Source organism: Theropithecus gelada, chromosome 3 (assembly GCF_003255815.1).
Source record: "Theropithecus gelada isolate Dixy chromosome 3, Tgel_1.0, whole genome shotgun sequence".
NCBI classification, from domain to species: domain Eukaryota; kingdom Metazoa; phylum Chordata; class Mammalia; order Primates; family Cercopithecidae; genus Theropithecus; species Theropithecus gelada.
In genome coordinates, this window is record NC_037670.1 from 62,758,482 (window position 1) to 62,781,333 (window position 22,852).

The 22,852-nt window shown below is 42.6% G+C and overlaps 1 protein-coding gene across 2 annotated transcripts in view; it reads right to left on the reverse strand.

Annotated features, from left to right (window-relative positions):
* IKZF1 (IKAROS family zinc finger 1) overlaps positions 1–2,535 on the reverse strand; it is a 101,903-nt gene extending 99,368 nt beyond the window's left edge. For both annotated transcript variants that reach the window (XM_025380013.1, XM_025380014.1), the window contains exon 1: positions 2,167–2,535. The gene's annotated coding sequence lies outside the window, so the exon portion shown is untranslated. The remainder of the gene's footprint in view (positions 1–2,166) is intronic.
* Positions 2,536–22,852: the final 20,317 nt, after the last annotated feature.

Below are 22,852 nucleotides of genomic sequence, written 5' to 3' on the forward strand. Positions count from 1 at the left end.
CCTTTAATACTCATTTCAGGTCTGTTTGATGTTAAAACTCTTCCACACTGCCCCACGCCTCTCACTCCACTCTGTGTGCATGCTCTGTGTGTGTGTATATGTACATGGTATTTCTTTATTTCATGTATCTGTTAAGATAGGCATAATCTGGAAGTGCGTGTATACATATATTAATATAGAGAGTTCTTTCCTATTTCAAAATTTTTGACATTTATATTGAAAATATGCTACATTAACCACGCATGAAACACATACATCCAAATCAAGAACAAAAAATGTATCCAAACCAAAGAACCACTGTTCTCAAACTCTAAGTCTCTAGTCAAACAAGGAAGACAGTGGTCTGCAGTACAACAGGGCTTTAGACCTCTTAGCCAATCAATATATTCACTACGATCTTAGTTTTTCGACAAAGGATATGGCTACAAACGGCCACAGCTGATCTTCTCTTTAGGAGTCTGTGTAAAACTCTTCAAAAGGGTCAAACCTAACACATCCACACTTTTATCTGCAGCCCTTGTGGTCTCCTGGAGACCCTGAGGGTGGGTGATTATTGCTATGATGTTTCTGCAATAGGGGAGTGCGTAGTTTTCCAAGAGGTAGCACTCTAATTAAAACACTGATGAATTAAACAAGTACTGGAGAGTTTCTAAACTCCTTCCTGCAACTCTCACCATGAAACAAAAGGGGAAGAAAACATGACCATTGAGTTCAATAAAATGTTCTGGTCATCAGCTCTGATTGACTGTGAGACTCAGAAGCACAATTTTTTTTTCATGTAAAAAAGGTATGAGATATGTTCATGGCGAAATTTGAAATCAGATACATTCTATCAAGCAAGAATAATGTAGTATTTTTAATGTGACATCATTATTTGTATGTGTACACAGTATTTCTTTAACGTGTTCTGCGTTTTACAAGACGCCAGCGTAAGAAGGTGAATCTTCTTGTCATGAATATTTGCCTCGTGTACATTTTAAGCCGCAGCCCAATTTGATCTGATTTGTCACAGAAATTGACACATTCTAATATAAATAATACAAAATTGTTACTTTTTAGAACTCCACATAAAAGATGAGTACAATAAACCTCATTGAACAAACATCTTCAAACAAAGAAATAAACTCAAGAGGACCCAGGACATTTTTATGTGGGTTTCTCCCCCCACTCAGCTCATAACCAAACTGAACCTGGCCTTAAAATCATTTGAATTTCTATGAAAGTTTAAACATCATACGCAGTATTTTCAACTTCCATAAATTTTCCTCTTTTAACAGAAGTTGATGGGACTAGTAAGGAGACATTTCCTCAACACCATTTTGTCTCGAAGTTTAAAACAAGGTATTTCAAAGCTGAAACATACTGCCTGCGGTGCAGTGGGAAATTGTGAGTGGGTAACCTAAGCAGAGCGCGCCGCATTGAAATTCAGTCTGGGTGGGCTGCAGTCCCTAGAGAGAGGGAAGCTGCATTTGAAAGCTGTGCCTGGTCAGACCCTATGGAATCGCTACGGGTTTCGGTCATTAGATGCCATACTCTGTGCCTCCAAATTAGTAGGAAAAACAAGCCTTCACGAGGTTGCTTAGGCATCAGCAGCGATGCTTGACAAATATTTAAAATACATTTCAAACATAACCGCAAGTAACCTGATGCCTTAATATTACTAAGGGTTTTCCTGAGAAGGTTTGGTGACTTGAGCGCCAAACCTGCGGTCAGCAAAAGGACTAACTTTTCGAAGCCGGGATAATTCCTCTCTTGTAGAAATCAAGTTCTGACTCGATCTCATCATATTTATAGTATAAAAAGGAAGCTCTCGGCTCAAATACAAGGAAAACTCTTTACACACGACTTTATAAAGGCTGACTTCTGTGGGTATATGTAGGTCTATATAAATTTCAACATGGCTGGGAGCTAGAACTCCTCTCCTGGTGACAGTGGGGCTGCTCAGAAGTGTCCCATGCCGGCCTGGTCCTGCACCTGCTGGCACAGTGCAGAGCGGCAGACGCTTGACAGAAGTCAATGCTCTCACTGTCCTCAGAAAGGAGAGGCGGACTGGAGCGACACCAGGGATTACCAATCTTACCGCCTTTCTTTACTTTTTTTTTTTTTTTTTTAAATTCACCAGTTACCCCAAGTTTTCCTATTGAAATTCAATTTGAAAACACTCACGTGGATTTGTGCGTCGCGCTTTGGGGCCAAGACTGATCTTCGGGTGCGAAGAGCAACCTCGGAGCCGGGGCTCCCTCTGCCCTACCGGGCTTGCCCGCCTCGCCGCGGCCGAGCGTCCCGCCCAGGCTGGGCTGCGCTGCGCGGGGACCCAGGGGGGTCGCCGCAGTCACCGCCCCGGGCGCGGGCCGCGCAGGCACTTGTTAGAGTGTCCTGCTAACTTGGCCGCGGAGCTCTTCCCAGCTTTCTTTCACAATGACTTCCTGAAGTTGCTCACTCGCATTGTTCCCCATTTCTCCGCCACACTCCCCGCCCCCAGCCGGCTCAGACCCGGCTTTCGCGCTCCCGGTCGACCGGCTGCCCCGCGTGCACAGCGCCGCCCGCGGGCCGCGTACCTGGCCCCCTCCGCGTCGGCCGCCCCCGCCGCGCCCTCGCGTTGCCACCTGCTGCCGCCCAGAGCGGCGGGTGGCCGGAGCGCGCGCCCTGCCGCCCCGTAAACTTTGGGGTGACCCACGCTGGCGGTCCCCTCTCCACTTGCCCCGCAGCCGGCTTGGCCCTGCGCGCAAGTCTCGGCCGCCTCCCCGCTCGCTGCTCCGGTACACGGAGAGGGGCACGCAGAGGGGCGCAGAGCGGGACACGGAGAGGGCGCGTCGTCCCGTCCCCCCGGCGTCGCCGAGTCCACCGGCTCGCGCGGCGCCGGTCTCAGCCGCAACTCTGGGCCAGCGGAGCCGCGCACGAAAACTTTGCAACAGCGCCGGGCTCCGGCTCAGCCCCCAAAAGGCCGCCCGGGCGGCGGCGGGCGCGGGCCGTACCTGCTGGCGCCGCCGCCGGCTGCAGCCCGCTCGCCCGCGCCGGGCCCGCTCGGCGCGCCGCCGCCACCCCCGCGCGCACCGCGCCCGGGCCCTCCCCTTGCCGCCGCGCTTCCTCATTCCAGCGCAGCATCGCGCCGCGGCCCCGCACGGGATGCGGCCGCCGGCGGTGTGCCCGCGGGCCGGGCAGCCCAGCTCGGCCACCGGGCTGGGGGACCCGCGCGTTACTCGTGGTGGGGAGGGCGGCGCGGACGACACGTGCGGACCCCCAGGAAAGGGAGGGGGACGCGCTCCGCTGGGCCCGCCACCCTGCACCCCGGGCCGCTAGTCGGTCGGGGCACCCGCACGCTCGCCCAGCTGGCGAGACTCGAGGGACTCGGGACACCGTAAAGCACTTTCCCCAGTGTCTGGGAGCGCCCGCTGTACGCTCAGCTTCACGTCCCTGGAACTGGGGCCCCTTGGCTCCCGGGTTCGGGCTCCGGCCCCAGGATGCGAGTGCCCACCCGAGGGGGTGGGAAAAGTTGATCCTCCGCAAGGGAGGGGAAGGTGCAATTCATTTTCCCAGACAACCAATGGAATACCTCTCGTCTCTCTTCCCTCCCACCTGCTCACGGCAGAAGTTAGGATGGCGCCTTCCATGTTGGCCTGGGTGCACACGCAAGTGCGTGCGGAAGGGTGGCTGCAGGCGGAGGTGACAGCGAAGCAATCCCGCAGCCCGCTCGACGGCTCTTTGCGTCTCAGACCTCTCCCTGGCGTGTAAGACACCGTGTGTCTCCGTAAAACGGGAATGCCACCTCTGACAGCGCACCCCTTCGCCCTACGGGGAGCCCCTCATTCTGATTAGCCGGGCTCCACCCGAGCAGGAGCCAGCAGTGTGTTCAGCTTGAGCAGGAGAGAAAAAGTCATGAATTCCACACATGCAGCCTGGGCTCCCGCCAGGCGCTAGGGGAGGGGACCCAGAGGAGTGAGATGCGCCTCCTGCCCTTCCAGACTTGTAGGAGCCACCAGGAAGGCACAGAATAAAATTCTCAGGCACCCCTGTGAGGAGGAGCGCCCTGTGAAGAGGGCCGAGGGTGTGCCCTTGCTTGGGCGCGGTGGTTTGGGAAGGCGTGAAGATCAACAGGGAGAGCGATGAAAGACCAAGGGAGCCTCCTCAGGGTAGGAAATGCAGGCGAAGAGGGCACAGGCCTTCCAGGTGGAGGGCACAGCCGGGCAAGGGAATAAGCAGAAAATGTCCCTTCAGGGCAGTCGAGCATGGCTGGTGACCATCGCCACCGGGGAAGGTCGTGGCCTGGCCCAGGAGGCCTCCAGGTCGGGGACCGGGGCACACCAGAGACAGGATCTGCCTCTGCTGCCCCTGGGAGGAGGCCCTTCTACCCCTGAATCACAAACAGTGTCTGTCCACATTCTTCCTGGGCGCATATGCAGCTCTTACTACAGTACTCAGTGTGTCCTGAAGGGCATTCCGCTGGGCAAGCCTGAGCCAGTTACTCACTGCTACAGCCGGGAGAAGGGGAAGGTAGTGAAAGGTGCATTGATTTACCTTCTAGTTCTCTCCTCCACTGCGTGACCTTGGGCAGGTTATCCAAACTCCTAAGCGTCATCTTCCTTGTCTGTAAAAAGAATACATGCCACGAATCCTAATGAGTCTTTACCTGGATTAAATGAGGCAATAAACATAAGGTACAAGGCCCAGAGGGAGGCCAGCAATGTAAAGGGGACACTGAAACCTCTTTTTCTTGGATGCAGAAGTACCTTTAGCTCCTGGTATGTCTCTCTAAACCTGTGCCTTGGTCCTCAGGAGTGGACCAGTGGACCAAAACATAGGCATCTCACCAAGATGTAGCCCACTGAGGCTGGAGCACGTGGGGTTAAGAGCCCAGATAGTTAGGGCTTATGAATCTGACTGAGGTCCTTATTCTCTGGAAGCCTGAGTTTCCCCATCTGTAAATTGGTGATAATATGACCTTCCTGATGTGGTTGTTTGTGGGTTAAGTAGATCACATATGGAAGACCTTGCCACATGCCTGACAGAGAGGAATACTCTCCAAGTAGGAACTGTTGTTCCCTGCTAACCCAACCAATGTCCCAATGAGATGAGGAGTGCTCTGTGTAGAGTCAGGCTCCTTGGCTGGGTACAGTGACTCACACCTGCGTTTGGAGCCCAAGGTGGGAAGATGACTTCAAGCCAAGAGTTCCAGACCAGCCTGGGCAACAAAGCAAGGCCCTGTTTGTATAAAAAAATTTTAAACTTTAAAAATCGAACCCCATTTGTATTAAAAATTTAAAAATTAGGTGTCATGGAATGCACCTGCAGTCCCAACAACCTACTTAGGAGGCTGAGGCAGGAGGATCCCTTGAGCCCAGAAGTTTGAGGCTGCAGTGAGCCATGATTGGCACCAGTGCAATCAATCCAGCTTGGGCGACAGAGCAAGACCCTATCACAAAACAAAAATAAAACAAAACAGCAGTCAGGCTGAAGTTACCATGCCTTACCCTTGCCCCCAAGTGGGTGGAGTTGAAGGAAGTCAAGTTTACATTATTGTAACCTGGGGTCTGTGGATAGACTCAAAGGGACCAGAGAGGTGATATTAATCAAATGTTCAAACCCTTAGGGACAACAGTAAAGTGCACAATGGATGGGAAAGCATATAGGGAGAAATTGAAACATGTAAAACTTTTTTTTTCATTTTATGTCTAAAGCCATTTTATTTTGTTTATATATTAATTCATATATTGCCCTCTTCACAATGTTAAATTGTTAAATAAAACACTGTTTAATTTATTCAGACAGTAATTGCTAAATCACCAATTTTTCTTCTTTTGAGGCTGTATTATTGAAAGAATAGAGACCACCTATAGGATTAATCAGAGGCTACTTATTCAGAGCTCACTATAGAAAGAGAGGCAGCTAGACACTTTTGTCCAGGTAGAACCTGGATGGGATTTTCAAAAGAGAGTGAGTTTTTTTACTTTCAAAGGAAAGTAAAAAGATGATTGAGGTGACATGATATCGTTAATACTTTTGTTTCTTACTAACTGTGTTTGGCAAGTTGTTTAAAGTCTGAGCTTCAGTTTCTCATCTGCAGAGCATATCTACTTCACAATGGTCTTGATAGAATTATGTAAAATAAAATGAAATAATGTATGGAAGTTGTTATCATAATTGTATTTTTCTTCAATAAAAAAATCTGTTAACAGCAATGAAAAGTGCATGTTTCCCCTGATGGTTGGAAAACATCAAGAATATTTTTAAATAACAGCAAAAGTTTCTTTTTTTTTGCTAAAAAGAAAATTTTATCTTATTTATATATTAATTTGTATCTTTGTATAATGTTAACCTAAGAGAACTCATTTAGTTTCATCTGAAAATGAACAGGAGCAGGAGAAGAAAGATCCAGAACTTGGATGAAACTTGCAACAAAGACACTGCTTCTTTGGTTTCTTTTTCCCAATTTTCATGACTTCCAGCTTCTGCCTCTGCTGTTTTTGAAAACTAATGATCAAGAGGTCCTCGATCCTTTTTCTTGGGCTCCCTCGTTGGTTTGGCTGTTTCTAAGCATAGTCCACTGGCTCCTGCCTGCTACTGGAGGTGAAGGAGCAGGATGCAGAGGAGAGGCAGGGGGCTGGTGCAGAACTAGGACTGTCCTGCTGGCAGTGCCTGGGTAGGAAGCACCTGGTGAACCGGGCAAGACACACCTCTGGGTGCTCGGTTTCCTGAAACATCTGTAAGGCCCTGTCTTGGCACCTCAGTGGCTCCTGGTTCTGCAGGAACCACAGAAATCCTTTAGCCCTACTGACCATTCACATCTCTGCCTATAGGTTTCGAATCAAGGATGGGCTGCACCTGACATATGAATTCTCCCCACTTCTTGATAATACTTTCACTTTATTCCCTTTGAAATTTGTAAGAGAAATACACCTAGGTTCTCAAAAGCAACAAATTTCTATCAATATCATTTGGTTAGAAGAGACTAAAAAACACACTGTGTCAGATATAGTGATTTGGAGGAGATAGATAGGTTTATACAAAAAAAAAACTTTCGGATGAAAAGTTTCTGAAGATGTTTTTGATTAGTAATAAAAAATAATACATTAATCGGACCTGAACAGATCAGAACAAAGAAAAACAGAGCTGTGTGTCACTCCCAGTTGATTCTTTGAATAGGAACAGGATTGGAGCAGGATTTCTGGAAGCATAAACACTCTGGTGGCATGTATTCATTTATTCATTTAGAAAGCCTATATTTATTGAGAGTGTACCATCACAGGTGGCTCTTGAGATGCAGGTAGTCACAAGAAAGCAGAAGGGAAGATTTGTCCCTTAAGGAGCTCACAATCTAGCAAAGTCGGTGGACAATTAATAGTTCCATTCTAATGCAAAATGTGTCATGATAAATTCTGACATGAGCCTTATGGAACACAAAGGATAGCACTAAACAGTTGCCGGAGCTGGGGGAGGCTTCATGGACACAAGGAGGGAGGTGGTGAGGAGAGATCATAAAGGAGGTTTGAGCAAATGCTTTTCTGCTCCACACTTGGCTGGCAAGGGAGCTTAGAAAAATCCCTCTCAAAAGAGAGAATTAATTCAAGATTAATAGTAATATTGTAATCATCACCCCACCCTGAGTCCAGCTCTGTGACAGTCATTCAGGCATTATCTCCCATCTAACCATGCAACAAAACCAGCACTGTGGTCCCCATTTCATATGAGTACACTGAAGCTCAGGGGAGGTGACTCGCTGGGGGTTGATGGAAAGCCCAGAACCTGGCTGTGAAATGACAGACTCTGGAGCCAAACTATTGGAGTTACTCTGCAAGTTACTAGGCTTCTCCATGCCTCAGTTTCCTCTTCTGTAAAATGGAAACATTGCCATAGCACAAACATCCTCAGAAATGTTTGAAGTCTAAACAAGTTAGTGCACATTAAGGACACTTCGATGGCTCCCTGGCAGATATCAAGCACTGGGTGAGTGTTTGGCTCTTTGAAGCATTCAGTTTTTATGTGGCCAGGCTGGGATACAAATCTTGGCCAGTTATAATATTTCAGCCATGCCTCTGCCCTCTCTTTTCAAATTATCTTGCGAATCATACTGGCTCCTCCTCTGGCTCCATCGTTATCTTCTTTCTTCCTGCTTATGCCACGTTTCCCAGCACAGAAATGAGATCTCTCCAAGGACTGATTCCTGTAAGACAGGGATTCCCAACCTCAGGGTCACTGACCAGTACAGGGCCGCACAGCAGGAGGTGAGCAATGGGTGAGCAAGCAAAGCATCATCTGTATTTACAGCCACTCCCCATCACTCACATTACCTCCTGAGCTCCACCTCCCATCAGATCAATGGTAGCATTAGATTCTCTCAGGATTGCAAATCCTATTGTGAACTGTACATGTGAGGGATCTAGGTTGCATGATCCTTATGAGAATCTAATGCCTGATGATCTGTCACTGTCTGCCATCACCCCCAGATGAGACCATCTAGTTGCAGGAAAACAAGCTCAGTGCTCCCACTGATTCTACATTATGGTGAGTTGTTATTTCATTATATGTTACAATGTAATAGTAATAATAGAACTCAATTGCACCATAAATGTAATGCTCTTGAATCATCCCCAAACCATCCCCTCCTGACCTCTGTGGGAAAATTGTCTTCAATGAAACCAGTTCCTGGTGCTAAAAAGGTTGGGGACTGCTGCTTTAAGACACCTTTCTCCAATTGGTGGGAAGTGTTTTCCTCCAGTTCTCTTTAAATTTTTTATTTCCCCTAAGACCGAATTGTCAGTCTTAGAAGCACAGTCTTGGTAGAGAGGTCAGATGGAATGGACCTGTCCTGGAAAGATTAAGATATGTGAACAGCCTTTCCAGCCTATCAGGTAGGACTGAACTTTAGTCTAGTTATTTTTGAATTATTACAGCAACTATCTTTTCTTTTCTTTATTTTTCTTTATTAATTTTTTTTGAGACAGGGTCTCACTCCATCACCCAGGCTGGAGTGCAGTGGCATGATCTTGGCTCATTGCAACCTCCACCTCCTGGGCTCAAGGGATCCTTCCACCTCAGCCTCCTAAGTGGCTGAGACCGCAGGTGCATGGCGAGGGCACTGCGTGAACTCAGCTGAGTTACATCACCTCTCTCAGGATCACATTCTCATTTCTGCAACAGGGAAAATGAATCCTGCTTTGTGAAGTTGTGGTTTGGATTAAACAAAAGCATGAACATAAATCTTCAATTGTAATATCTAGTGATCAATGTGAGTTAGCCCTTCTTCCCTTCCCCTGCTTATGGGTGGCTATAAATATTGTTAGAAAGTGCTATCTAACAAGTCAAAAGTAGGCAGAGTTTCTGATTCCCAGGAATGTGTCTCCAGATTCTCAGTTGAGACTAACCTTGACTAAGTTGAAAGTGGATTTTTTTTTTTTTTAATCTAAGAAGAGCTGGAAAGAATGATCTCAATGGATGGAGCAAAGTCCACTTGGTCCCAAAGGTAGTAAGTCAGCGTTTATCTAGCACTTTAACATTTACAAAAAAATGCATGAACATTTTATTGAACCCCGATATCAGTGAGGTAGATCTTCAGGACACCCCACTCACCACATTTTTCTCTTGTGCCATTCATTGGCTATTTTCTCCCCTGTCTCTTTCCTAAAATGCTGCAGCTCTCCGGACATGTCTCCCTCCACAGTCAGTTCCTTGAAGGCCTCCCCAGAATCAGTTCGCAATGTCATCTGTGTACCCTTACTCCAAAAATTGATATCTGCTCTTCAGACCTCCTTTTGAACTCTCCCACCTCCTTAACACCTTTACTTGGAGGCTTAATAGGCAACTCATATTTACTGTCTCCTAGCTCAATCCCTGATCTTCCTCTCTTACTTGCTTCACTGAGACCCCTTCATCTCATTGAATACCAACTGGCAATTGCTGAGGTCAAACCCTTGGAATCATTCTTGATGCCTCTCTCTTTCACTTACCATCCAGTCCACTGGGGGATCCCGCTAGCACTGCATGTATCAGGTATCCATGGTCCAACCTCCTCTCCCTCCATTGCAGACAGGCTGGTCACTTCTCATCTGCAAATAGCAGCGGCCTCCTCAGGGGTCTCTCTGCTTCCATCCTTGCCCCTCACAGAAACCAGAGAGAGCTTGATGAAGAGCAGAGTCAGTTCAGGGTGCTTCTGTGTTGAATGCAGGCCAGACCCCTCCCCCAGTCCAAGCCCAGGTCCTAGGAAGATGTATGATTTCCCACCCTTCTCACCCCTCTCTCCTGACGACATAGGCCTGGCTACACTCCCACTTATTGCCCGTCTCTGGCCACTTGGCCCTACCTTGTAGTCCTCAAGTGCTCCAGACCAGCTCACTGCCTTGCACTTACTGCTCCCTCCTAGAAGGCTCTCCCCTGGATTTCTGCCTGCCCACCCCTCTTACTGGCTTCAGGTGTTTGGCCCATTATCATCGTGATTGAGTTGTCATTGTGTGTTCTCCATGAAAGGGAACAAACTTGACCCACCTGAGCGTTAGCTTTTCTCCTGCCTTCTCTCTGGTTTTCATTGGTAACATTTATTGTTTGTTCTCATTGATAGAGATTTGGTTTTTTTCTATTTTGTTTCCTCACAGTTCCTAGAACAGTGAGCAGATATTCAACAGATAGTTCCATTTCATAGTGCCACTTTTGAAGGGTTTATCTTACTTATAGGAAAAATACTTTTGTTTAAATAACACGGCAAGGAGTTGGCATATTTGTTTTCCAATATGCAGAGGGACTGTGTTTTCCTCTCTTGACAGCTGAAAGCCCCTCCTTCCCTTCCTATGCTTCTGTCCTCTCTGGGGCTCTGTGATCATGCACTAGAAGTGTTGCTTCTTCACCTATTTAATGCTCTTTTAGCAGTAAAGGCTTCAGCACAGAATATTCCAAATTTCCTTCCTTCAACTGAGAGTTGACAATTTAGTTAACACTTTCCTTGTATGTACATTATTCTGCTCATTTTCAAGCCATTTTTCAAAAAGGAAACAAAGAATAATTTCAAAATATAACAGTGTAATACCATAATGAATTTTCCTTAATCCTGTTCTGGTTGTATCAGGCAATTATCCTAAGTGAGCTGATACCTCTTTACTTCTGTAGGATAAGAATACAGATTATAATTTAGTAATGCCAGGAGCAGGACTTTCTCTAAATTGGTGATTTAGAAATAATTTAAAGATATAACGTATTCTGTAGCTACACACAGCCCAGTGCAATGTATTCTTTTAATATTTACTCATAATATCTTATTACTTGCAGATATGTTTTTCTAATGAAGAAAAAGAACTCATTTTCTGTGATATGCAGTCTGAAACTGCCAACTTTATTTCCACTTCAGAACTCAAATTCACAATTTTCTATAGCTTAAAAAGTGTTCTGCAATTAAACTGAAAGATTGACTTCTTATTATAATATCCCTTTATTTTCTATGATTATAGCTCATAAACATTTTCAGCCAAGCAGGATGTTTCCAACAAGTTGTATTGAATGACCCTGCATTTTGGGAGAAGGAATAATGTTGTCTTGATTTATAAATGATAAACAAAGGCTAATTTTGAAAAGAGAATATGCAGGATGAAAATACAATTCTTTGTACAAATAGAAATACGGGACATATATATGTGTGTAAGACTGTTGACTATAGTTGGGTACACATTCCATGGCCAATCAAAAGATGATTAAGCTGAGGGACTAAACTGAGGGTAGAACCATGGGGTTTGGCTCCAGTGGCTAAAGTGCAGAGCAGGAGATGCATTTGTTTATTGATCCTTTGAAGGTCAGAACCTGTACGCTACTTTAATTATCTTATTCTTAGGTTGTTTATTATTTGTGAATCAAAAATAAGTATTCCTCCAGCCTTTGAAGAGTCCTTTGCTCACTTCAGAGGGCAGCTTTTGGCCCTTTGGATTCAAAGGCCATTAAGCCCGTAAGACACAGAGTGTTGCACCAAATGATTGATGTCCTTTGAGCCGGACTATCTTATGTAGCAGAGTTCTCAGAGCAAATCCAAACGCAGCGGTCGATAATCATACACTTAGCTGTTGCCCCTCCACTACAACACTGTGCTTCAATAAGCACCACCAAAATGCTCTGGGCCCATCTCTCCCAGTGCATATTTCTTTTGCATTCCTGGAGCTCCTGTTGATTTCAGTGAAAGCTCCCAGCACCTCAGGTAGCAGTGTGGCAATATGTGCAGTACTCAATGATTTATATTTGCATAGCTTTTGAGCTCATCAGCAAAAAGCACTTATCAATCTTCTCCTCCCCAGGAAGTTAGACCACATTATTATTATTATTTTATGGATGAGGAAACTGAGGTGAAGGAGTCCCCCAAAGTGAGGAGAGTTATTTTTAAATTTTTTGAAAAAGAAATACAGCTGCTTCTTGATGATCCAAAAAACTAATGTTTGACATGTGAGCTTCTAACAGGTGGCATTGAGCATTTTGACTACTCAGTAGAAAGGACATTTTATAGAGACATCATTGCTGGTAGAAAAATGCTACCACTCCACTGTGACAATTCTGTTTTATGAGGTAAACACTTTTTTTTTTTTTTTAGTTAAGGCTTGGAAAACTGGTTGATATAGCACGGCAAATAGGACCAATTTCTTGCTCTGCTCCACTTTGATCAAGTTAGATAAAGTGCCCCATGGTCATGGCCCATGGAGTCGCCTTGACTCGGCCTCTGTAACTTGGGGTGGGAACCAATAATACGTGTAGAAGGATGTTCTGCATGCCTCACTTTTTGGCTTCTTTCAGGATGGGTTTGCGCTAGAATCATTTCCCAGGTATAATAAATTTAGGAGCCTCCCACAGTGGAACTGACAGCAAAGGCAAAAACTGTCAACCCCCCTCCCCCCGTGATGGAAAACTTCTCAAGGTTTTCCCAGCAGTGCATTAGGCAGCTCCGTAAGAACCCACTGTTGTGCGCGTTTTGAGACTTCACGTCTTCCATTAACCAATTCTAAGACAGAAGACCAGTGTCTTCATTTCCCATGTTGTTGAAGTACTTTACATAGACTTTAACCCAGTTGCTAAATTGCTTGAATTTGTTAAATGTACAAAAGGGCCTACTCCCCGTTGATGGAGTGAAAGTAGATGTTTGATTAAGTAGATAGCTAGATGTGCTTTTTTCCCCCCTTCTGGATGTGTTAAGGGGGTATGTTTGAAACTTAGCACTCAGTTCATGCCTTTCAGAAGGGGAGGGAAGAGGGTATTTAACAAGGTTAATAATGACAGAAAGAGGAATTGACACCACAAAAGAAAAAGAATCATTCTAGCATTTCGTGACAGTTCAAAGACAGATGTCGTTGGCTAAGTGAGAATCTCGTAGACATGGGGGTAATATACACCTTATATGCATATGGATTAGTGAAAGCAGACTGTCAAGTCGGTGAGTGTAAGATTGTCAAATATGAGACATAGCTGCAGAAAACCTGGAGAACTACTTACTATTTATTTCTTCACTTAAAGACCCAATCCTGTTGTCTTTTTACAGACAAAAGACCAACTTCTTTCAGGTCTGAAGCCGGTCAAGGGTAAGATGGGACTGAAACTTTGTCCTGGGGCTTCCTGTGAGCACCAGAGCTCATCATCTGTTCTCCTTTGAAGTCTATTTTTCTTCTTAGTCCCATGCTTACTATTCTCTTTTGTTTAGTAGACTTTAGTTTATCCAACAGGGCCATACTAAATTAAATTTCCCTGATGTCCATCATGAGGGATTCTAGAATTGCAACGAATGAGATCCCAGATTGAGAAAGTTATGTTCCATGTCCCTTAGAGTCAATTTGATTATAGCAGTTAGTCCCACTGAGGTTGTTTGAGGCTCTGCTATAACATGTGATGCTTTGGAGAGTCAACAGTGGCCTTGTGTGCTTGAGTAGAAAGCACAGTAGCTAGAGAGTGTCACCAGAGATGGTTTAATTTGGTTTGGTGGATGGAAGATTCAGGAGACCTGGTTTGGGTCATGATTCTCTCTCCAACCCTGGGCAAGTCATTCAGTTCACCTTCCTAAGTTTTGGTTTCTTTATTCATTAGATGATAGAGGTTGACAAGATGATCTCTATGAAGACCCCTAACTGATACTTCATGACTTCAGTTTGGCCTTGGTAACATATTTCTGGGAGGTTGGTATGGAACTGAGAACAGCTTTAGGGAAAAGCTTTGAAAGTTCTTTCCCCAACATGTCTAAGTGGACCTGACGTCCCTGGCTTTTATGCCATACCATTCCAGAAGGACTCAAGCACTAAGAGCTAACTGTGCTAAAACCAGCCGGAGTTTATCACACCCTCAGATACGCACAAACACAATCATCACCTCCATCACCTGCTAACTGTAGTGTCTAACCTATAGTGCTAACCTATAGTGTCTAACCCTCTCTGGTCAAACTTGGATGGTTTGACTTCAGGACTGTGTAGGTAGGAGTGAAGAAGTCACAACTTCTCCTAACCTGAAAAAATAAAAATAAAAATAAAACAGAAGCATCCTAGGGATAAAGATCCCACACAGACAAGTTTTATGTGTTTCTTGTTTTGTTTTTTGTTTTTTTTCTTTTGCTAATGGCATGGTTTTCCTGGGAAAGTCCTCTTGAGTAAAAGAGGAGAGACACCTGGTGAAGACTGGGACTCTCGGGGCAGGCTGCTTGCTGCATAGGCAAAGGGAGATTTAATGAAGATGAGTTAATATGGGACTAAAATAAGTGTATCGATCTGGGGGAAATCCTGAAGTCTGCTGTGAGGTGGACAGTTGTGGTAAGTGGGAAATGCGTTGGGGAAAACCCTTAACTTCCCCAAATGCCTATGTAAATGCCTACAACATGGAAAATTAACAGGAAGAGCTTGCCATCTCAGCATACACTATCACTTAAATTGGAAATATTGAGCTGCAACTGAGGAGATGCAGTGAAAATAAGAATTACAACTGCCTTTAGGTTCAAAAGCCTACAATTATCTGATACACAGAAAAGAGAAAGTGAATAATGTGTGGAGAACATCTGAATGAAAACAAAACCTTTGTGGAAAAAGTGAATCTGATAAACACTATGAAAATATATTTAAGAACCTATGACAAGTAGATGGATGAAAGAGTTTCTGATTAAGTAGGCCAAACAACTCTAGCAGAAGGGCCAGGAAAAGGAGTATGGATAGTGGTAAGAAGTTTCAAAATGGGTATATGCTATCTAAAAGGGTTTTATGTGAGTTGGTGAAATTTCCATTATATTACAGGTAGATAAGTTGGGAACATGGTATGTGATTATGGGTCCAAATGATCATGTTAATTACAGATGCCTACAGATATATTTATGGGTAACATGAGCTTGGCTTAAAACAACAAAGAAAAACAGTGGTTGAAAGATAAAACCAGATTGGTAGTAGTTTCAATAATTATTGAAGCTGAGTGATAGCTATAAGGGGATTCCTTATGTAATGATGTATCTATTTGAAAATTTCAGAGATAAAGTATTTTTAGGAAAGAAAGAAAAATGACAAGAAGACCGTTGTTAGATACTAATGATATTTGCAATATTTGCAATGAACATGAAAGAAGAGTTACATTTCCTAATATACAAAGAGCTTTTGCAAATTAATAAAAAGAAATAACTCCATAAGCAATGGGTGAAGAACATGATTATACAATCTATAAAAAAATACAAAAGACCACTGAATGCGAAATAATGTTCAACTTTAGTAGAGGTTAAAAACTAAAGATTAAAATAAACTGTTAGATGAAGCCTCAATTAGACAAGAGAAATAAGGGTGTTTTCTGAGATCTATTGTACAGTGTGGTGAATATAATTAGTGATAGTGTATTGTACGTTTTCAGAATCACTAAGAGTAAATATTGTCACCATGGAAAAATGAAAAGTATTTGAGGTAATAGATACATTAATTAGCTTGATTTAGTTTTTCTAAATCATATTTATAAATCATTTTGTATTTATAAATCATAAGTTTAAAAATAAATTTATTAAATCATAATCTCACTTTGCACCTCATAAACATACACAACTGTAATTTGTAAATTTACAATGAAAAGATTGTCTTTAGGTCATGGAGATTGGGGTCTGGTGGTGGGATTCCTAGGATCAGAGGGAAGTCAGCATTACATATCAATATCAATAGGATTCAAAATATAGAAGGCGTGAGGCCTTTTACTTCATAACCTCAAGAAATACATGCAAAGATAACTGATTGTATATGGAAATACCTGTATTTAACATTGAACATATGTGTGTTTAACATTCACTAGAAAGAGGTTCACAGAAGGAAGAATTGAAAACTGAACGCTCATCCCAAATGAAATAGTATTTGATATATTCCCACAAATGAGTATTTTGGAGCTATCAGTAGATGACTTATGTCTATTTTCTAAGATGAAAAGACATCCACTATGCATAGTAGAGTGAAAATGAAAATTGCAGGATTGTTTTAAGCATTTTACATATCTCTCATACATATATCTGAAGGCTATTCACTAAAATATTAACATTGCCAGCAGGTAAGAGGTTCTTGAGTGATTCACATTTTCTTCTTGATAATTTTCTATATTCCCTGACTGAGCTACATTATCATTTATTAATAATTGTATTATAGGTGTATTAGTCAGTTCTCATGCTGCTAATAAAGACATACCCAAGACTAGGTAATTTATAAAGGGAAGAGGTTTAATTCACTCACAATTCAGCATGGCTAGGGAGGCCTCAGGAAACTTACAATCATGGCAGAAGGGGAAGCAAACAAGTCCAACTTCATATAGCAGCAGGAGAGAGAAGAATGAGCAAAAGGGGAAAAGCCAAACTGTCAGATCTTTTAAGAACTCACTCACTATCATGAGAACCACACGAGGGTAACCACCCCTATAATTAAATTACTTCCCGCCGGGTCCCTCTCACAACATGTGGGGATTATGCGAACTACAATTCAAGATGACATTTCGGCAAGGCTGGGCGTGGGGGGCAGGCACAGCCAAACTGTATCAACAGGTCTCCAGAGAACAGAACCAATAGAACACATATAAGTGTAGATACTGACATAGATCTACAGAGATTTATTATGAGTTAATTGGTTCACATGATTATGGAGACTGAGGAGTCCTATGACCTGACAACTGCATGCTGGATGCTGAGGAAACCTAGTGGTGTAGATTCTATTCCAAGTCTGAAGGCCTGAGAACCAGGAGCATGCCAATATCTGAGGGTACGAGAGGATGGATGTCCAAGCTCAAGCACAGAGAGGGAGAGGGAGAGAAAGAAAGAGAGAGAGAGAGAGAGAGACAGAGAGAGAGAGACAGAGAGTTGACATATAACATTAACCATTGCAGTAATACTTAACAATTATCAATAAGCCTACATACATTATGAAAATGTAGTTGCGATAACTCATTTGACTTGCTTCATAGAATTAAAAAAGTGTTAACAAGAACTTAAATTTGGTCAAAATTATGTTAGAAACTAATAATTGATTCATTTTGAAGGGAAAGGAAAAGACATAATAAGCAAAGACTGTTTAGAAAATTAAATTAAATCTAAGAGATAGCTGAGTCCAAAAATGTTAGATGCAATTTTAATAACCATTAACTTTACTGGGAAAGTGAAAGACTGGGCTTTACAGTAACTACAACTCAGACATACACAAAGTTTAGAAAAACTCATAAATATGATTCCAAAAGCATTTATGATGAAACTATCCCATATATTGAACCCCAAGCTCTAACAGATAACTGTGGAAGTCAAATTAAGTTGAAAAAGAAAAATAGTATAAATTTGCAGCCAATATGCCAAATTTAATACTCTCCAAGAACACAGGTTGAAGGTGAGAAACATTTCAACATTCTCTCTCCCCCGTATAGAACAAAAGCTTAAAACATGGATTAATTCTACCTTTAGACAATGTAACACCAGTATCTGAAATAAAACGCACTAGTAAAACTAATTTAAATCATGTCTTTGAAGCATTTATTGTCTCTTTTATTGTGGTAAAATATACATTACATAAAGCTTACCATCATAACCATTTTAAAGTATGCAATTCAGTGGCATTAAGTACATTCACAATGTTGCGCAACCATCATCACTATATCCAGAACTTGTTCATTCCAATATCCATGAAGCAGTCACTCCCAGCCCCTGGCAGCAACTAGTCTGTTTTCTGTCTCTATTAATTTGCCTGTTCTGGATATTTTATACAAATGGGAGCACATACTATGTGGCCTTTTGTCTGTGGCTTCTTTTACTTAGCATAATGTTTTTGAAATTAACCCATGTTGTAGCATGTATCAGTATTCCATTCTGCTTTATAGTGGAGCAATTTCCACTATATGAATATATCACATTTGGTTTACCCATTCATCTGTTGATGAATATTTAGGTTGGTTCTACCTTTTGGCTATTGTGAATATAGCTGTTATAAACATTCATGTACAAGTTTTTGCTTGAACACCTGTTTTGAATTCTTTTGGGTATATACCTAGGAGTGGAATTGCAGGACCACACTGTAATTCATTTTAATTCCTTCCAGCTACATATGAGTATTCCAATTTCTTCATATCCTTACCAACACCCATTATTTTCTTTTTTTGAATTATAACCATTCTAGTGGCTGTAAAGTGGTTTTAATTTGCATTTTCCTAATAATTAATGTCATGGAGGATCTTTTAATGTGCCTATTGGCCACTTGTATATCTTGGAAGAAATGATAAGCAAGTTTTTTGCCCATTTTTAAATAGGGTTGTTTGTCATTTTGTTGTTGAGTTGTAAGTGTTCTTTAATATATTCTGGATACTTTATATCCTTTGAATATGTACTTGGCTTTATACATTCTAGTATAGAGAATCATATCAGATATGTGGTTTGCAAAAACTTTCTCCAATTCTGTGAGCTGTCTTTTCACTCTCTTGATAGTAGTATCAATGCACTACAGGTTTTAATTTTGATGACGTTCAGTTTATATTTTTTTATTTTGTTGAGTGTGCTTTCCGTGTCATATTTTAATGTTATTTTAACTGCATTTTGAAGTAGTCAAATGCTTTGATAAGAGTAACCTCAGTATGTTTTATAATCTATGATTATTTCCTTAAATATTTTCCCCAAAATATTTCAAATTAAAATGTCTGTTTCCAGATTTGTTGTTGTTAAAAAATGCATGTTCTTAACCTGTTTGGTGAAAATGGAACTTTAGGGTAAAATTAGGAAAATACAGATATTTTATGGTTTTTGTTTTCTTAAAAAAAATTGTGACCTAAAACCTAGAAGCCTTTATGTGGGGAAATGAAATGTATACTAGAATTGGAAAGAAAGTGACCAAAAAGTACCTGTGAAGGATGAGTTTGTTCATTGCAATTGGACCCAATGGCTTACATTTTATGATACCCAAGGAATTGTTATTTGCTGAGCCATTACTTCTTCATTGAAGAAAGGAAATAAAAAAATAGTCACCAACTTTAAAAAGAGATTCTGGATTATTCTAAAAATGATGAGGTGGTTTCAATTAATAAACTATAAGAGAAGTAACGAACTGGATTACTCATGACAAACCAAATACTTAAATTAATTTTGGTTTTCATTTTATAAAATAAGGATGTAATTTTAGTTTTGGAGAAAACTGATCTAAAATAAAAGCCAATAAGGAAGGGTTACAACGATTTCATGGGAAACAAGGTTATAGCATTTGCTATAAGAAACTTCATTACCAGTAAAATAAACAGCATGGAAGTACAGATACCTCACCCAAGAAGATATGCAGGTGACAAATTAGCACATGAAAGGTACTCAGCCTCATATGCCATTAAGAAGTCATAAATTAAAACAATGAAATAATACTGCACACCTGTTAGAATGATGAAAATCCAAAGTACTGACAACATCAAAGGTTGATGAAATGCGGAGCAATAGGATGTCTCACTAATTGCTGGGGAGAATGCAAAATGGTCCAACCACTGTGGAATTCAGCTGGCAGTTTCTTACAAACTTAAACATACTCTTACCAAACACAGTTCAGTAATCACACACTTGATATTTACCCAAATGAACTGAAAACTGGGGTCCACACAAAAACCTGTAGGTAAGTATTTATAGCAGCTTTATTTTTAATTGTCCAAACTTGGGGGCAAGCAGATGTCTTTCAGTTGGTGAATGGGTAAATAAACTGTGGTACATCCAGACAATGGAGTATTACTTGGCACTAACAATAAATGATCTATCAATCCATGAAAATAAATGAAGGAATCTTAAAGGCATATTATTAAGTTAAAAAAGACAATCTGAAAAGGCTGCATACTGTATGATTTCCACTCTATGATATTCTGGAAAAGGCAAAATTATGGAGACAGCACAGAGATCAGTGGTTGCCCGGTGTTGCGGGGCAGCAAGGAGGGATGAATTAGGAGAGCACAGAGGATTTTTAGGGCAGTGGAACGATGTGTATGATACAATAATGGTGGATATATGTCATTATATATTTGTCATAACCCATAGAATTTACAACATCAAGCATGAACCCTAATGTAAGCTTTGGACTTTGGGTGATAATGACATGTCAGTGTAGGCTCATCAATTGTAACAAATGTGTACCTTTTGCTCAAATTTGCTGTAAACCTAAAAACTGCTCTAAAAAATAAAGCCAGCTGGGCACATTGGATTACACCTGTAATCCCAGCACTTTGGGAGGCTAAGGCAGGCAGATCGCTTGAACTCAGAAATTTGCAACCATCCTGGGCAACATGGAAAAACCCCACCTGTACCAAAAAAAAAAAAAAAATTTACTGGGCCCAGCAGAAGGTCGAGCTGTGATCATACCACTACACTCCAGCCTGGGCAACAGAGTGAGACCATGTCTCAAAAACAAATCTGTGAAGGACAGGTGCAATGGCTCAATCCTGTAATTATAGCACTTTGGGAGGCTGAGGCAGGCAGATCACGAGGTCAGGAGTTAGAGACCAGCCTGGCCAACATGGTGAAATCCCATATCTACTAAAAATACAAAAATTAGCTGGCATGGTGGCATGCACCCAGCTACTTGGGAGGCTGAGGCAGGAGAATTGCTTGAATCTGGGAGGTGGAGGTTGGAGTGAGCAGAGATTGTGCCACTGCACTCCAGCCTAGACAACAGAGCAAGACTCCATCTCAAAAAGAAAAAAAAATCTATTAAAAATTATGTATGTGATAGTTTGTCCTGGAAGGCCAAAGGTAGATAATTCCAGAAAATTAGGAAGCAAGGCTGCTAACTGGTTGACACATGCCAATCATTAATAGAGGGTGGCTTCCCAGGGGCTTTAATGTTCTGGGACTTCCATCCAGTGGTCAGTGTGTGTGAGAGACAAAGAGAGGCACACAGGGCCAGTGAGATCCCAGAGGACAGGAGTAGTGCTCCTACGTCACCGTGCTATTGTACTGCTTCCCAGTTACCCAGAAGTCTAATAGGGCTCCGTTTGTGCACTTTGAAGTCTGATTCTGACCAGAGAAACGTCTTCCTCCCTATCTGGTTATTGGTGCTTGGTAATCCTCTAAGTAACAGACTTCCCCAATTAGAGATCAGAAGCTTAAAACTAAAAAAGAGCCAAATAATACAGAGTCTAGTAAACCCTGATAACAGACCTCAAGTTGGGAAGCCCTGAAACTGAGTTTGTGCATTTAAGGAGTGGTTAGGGGTGCGTTTTCCTGAGGAGAGGATCCATACCTTTTATCAAGATGTCAGGGCAGGTCTGTGATGCACCCAGCCAACTTCTCTCTTCTCCTGCCAAAAAAGGTTAAGAACCACTGGGTTAAAGTTGATGAAGCATATTCACACTGCAGTGTAATCCATCAATAAGAGCAAATGGCCAGTGGGAGTGACTTCCCTTTTGATTTGGGGAGGATGTCAGAAGAGCACTGCTGCCTGAGTGCAAGGAAAGGGCACACAAAGAGGAGGCAAGGAAGAACTTCCCTGAAGACCATGACACCGAGAACTTTTAGCCTTGGGTCAAGCTCATTTGCTTCTTGAGTGAAGCCCAGTCCCAGCTCCGTGTTGGTCCAGGAGGTTTGGTCCAGGAGGTTGCACTCATCTGTGTGCGGCACCATATCACAGGATGTGTGATCCCAGTGCTCACTGGGATTGTTACACTTGCCACTGAACTCCCTCCCTCATTCACCTCCCCTCCCCCCCCTTCCTTCCTTCCTTTCTTCCTTCCTTCCTCCATCCCTTATTCCTCCCCTTTCCTTTCAGTCCCTTCCTATTTTCTTTCAGACCTTTAATTCCTAAATGTTTCCCTCCATTCTTCATTTCTTCGTCCATCCACTGTCAACTGTTTATAGTGACATACCAGGTCCTGGGCTGGGCCCCAAGCCCGCGAGAGGCTACAATATGCTGTTTTCATTCAAGAACACCAGTGTTTACTGAGGAAGAGAGATATGAGATCAAATGCCACTCAGGGTGATAAATGCTATGCAGAGGAGGAGATGAATGCTAGTCAGGGGCTTCTTTAGAAATCATTTGGTGAATTAAGAGATTATTGAAATGTGGACATTATTATGGCTTTTTATTCTACCTGTCTTCTATCCTTCAAGTAATAATTCAATTCCTTATTTCATATTTACAAAGATGACACAGAGTGCTTGGGTTTTGTGATTTCCTTCGGAGAAGTGACAGATGCAGGCTGGCTGTCCACACTGACTGGCTCATGTGTTCCTGTGGCCAGCAGCACAGTGGGAATGTGTTTAGTACCGGGGACAAACCTGTGCAGGGGACCCACCTACTACTAACTGATCCGTGAGTGAACTGACCCATGGCCCATTAACGCATTGATCTGCTCGGTGGACAGGATGTGGGCTACCATTGACCACACCCAGGGAGGGCTCAGGCCCACTCAAAAGTTTCTCACCCATTGAGGC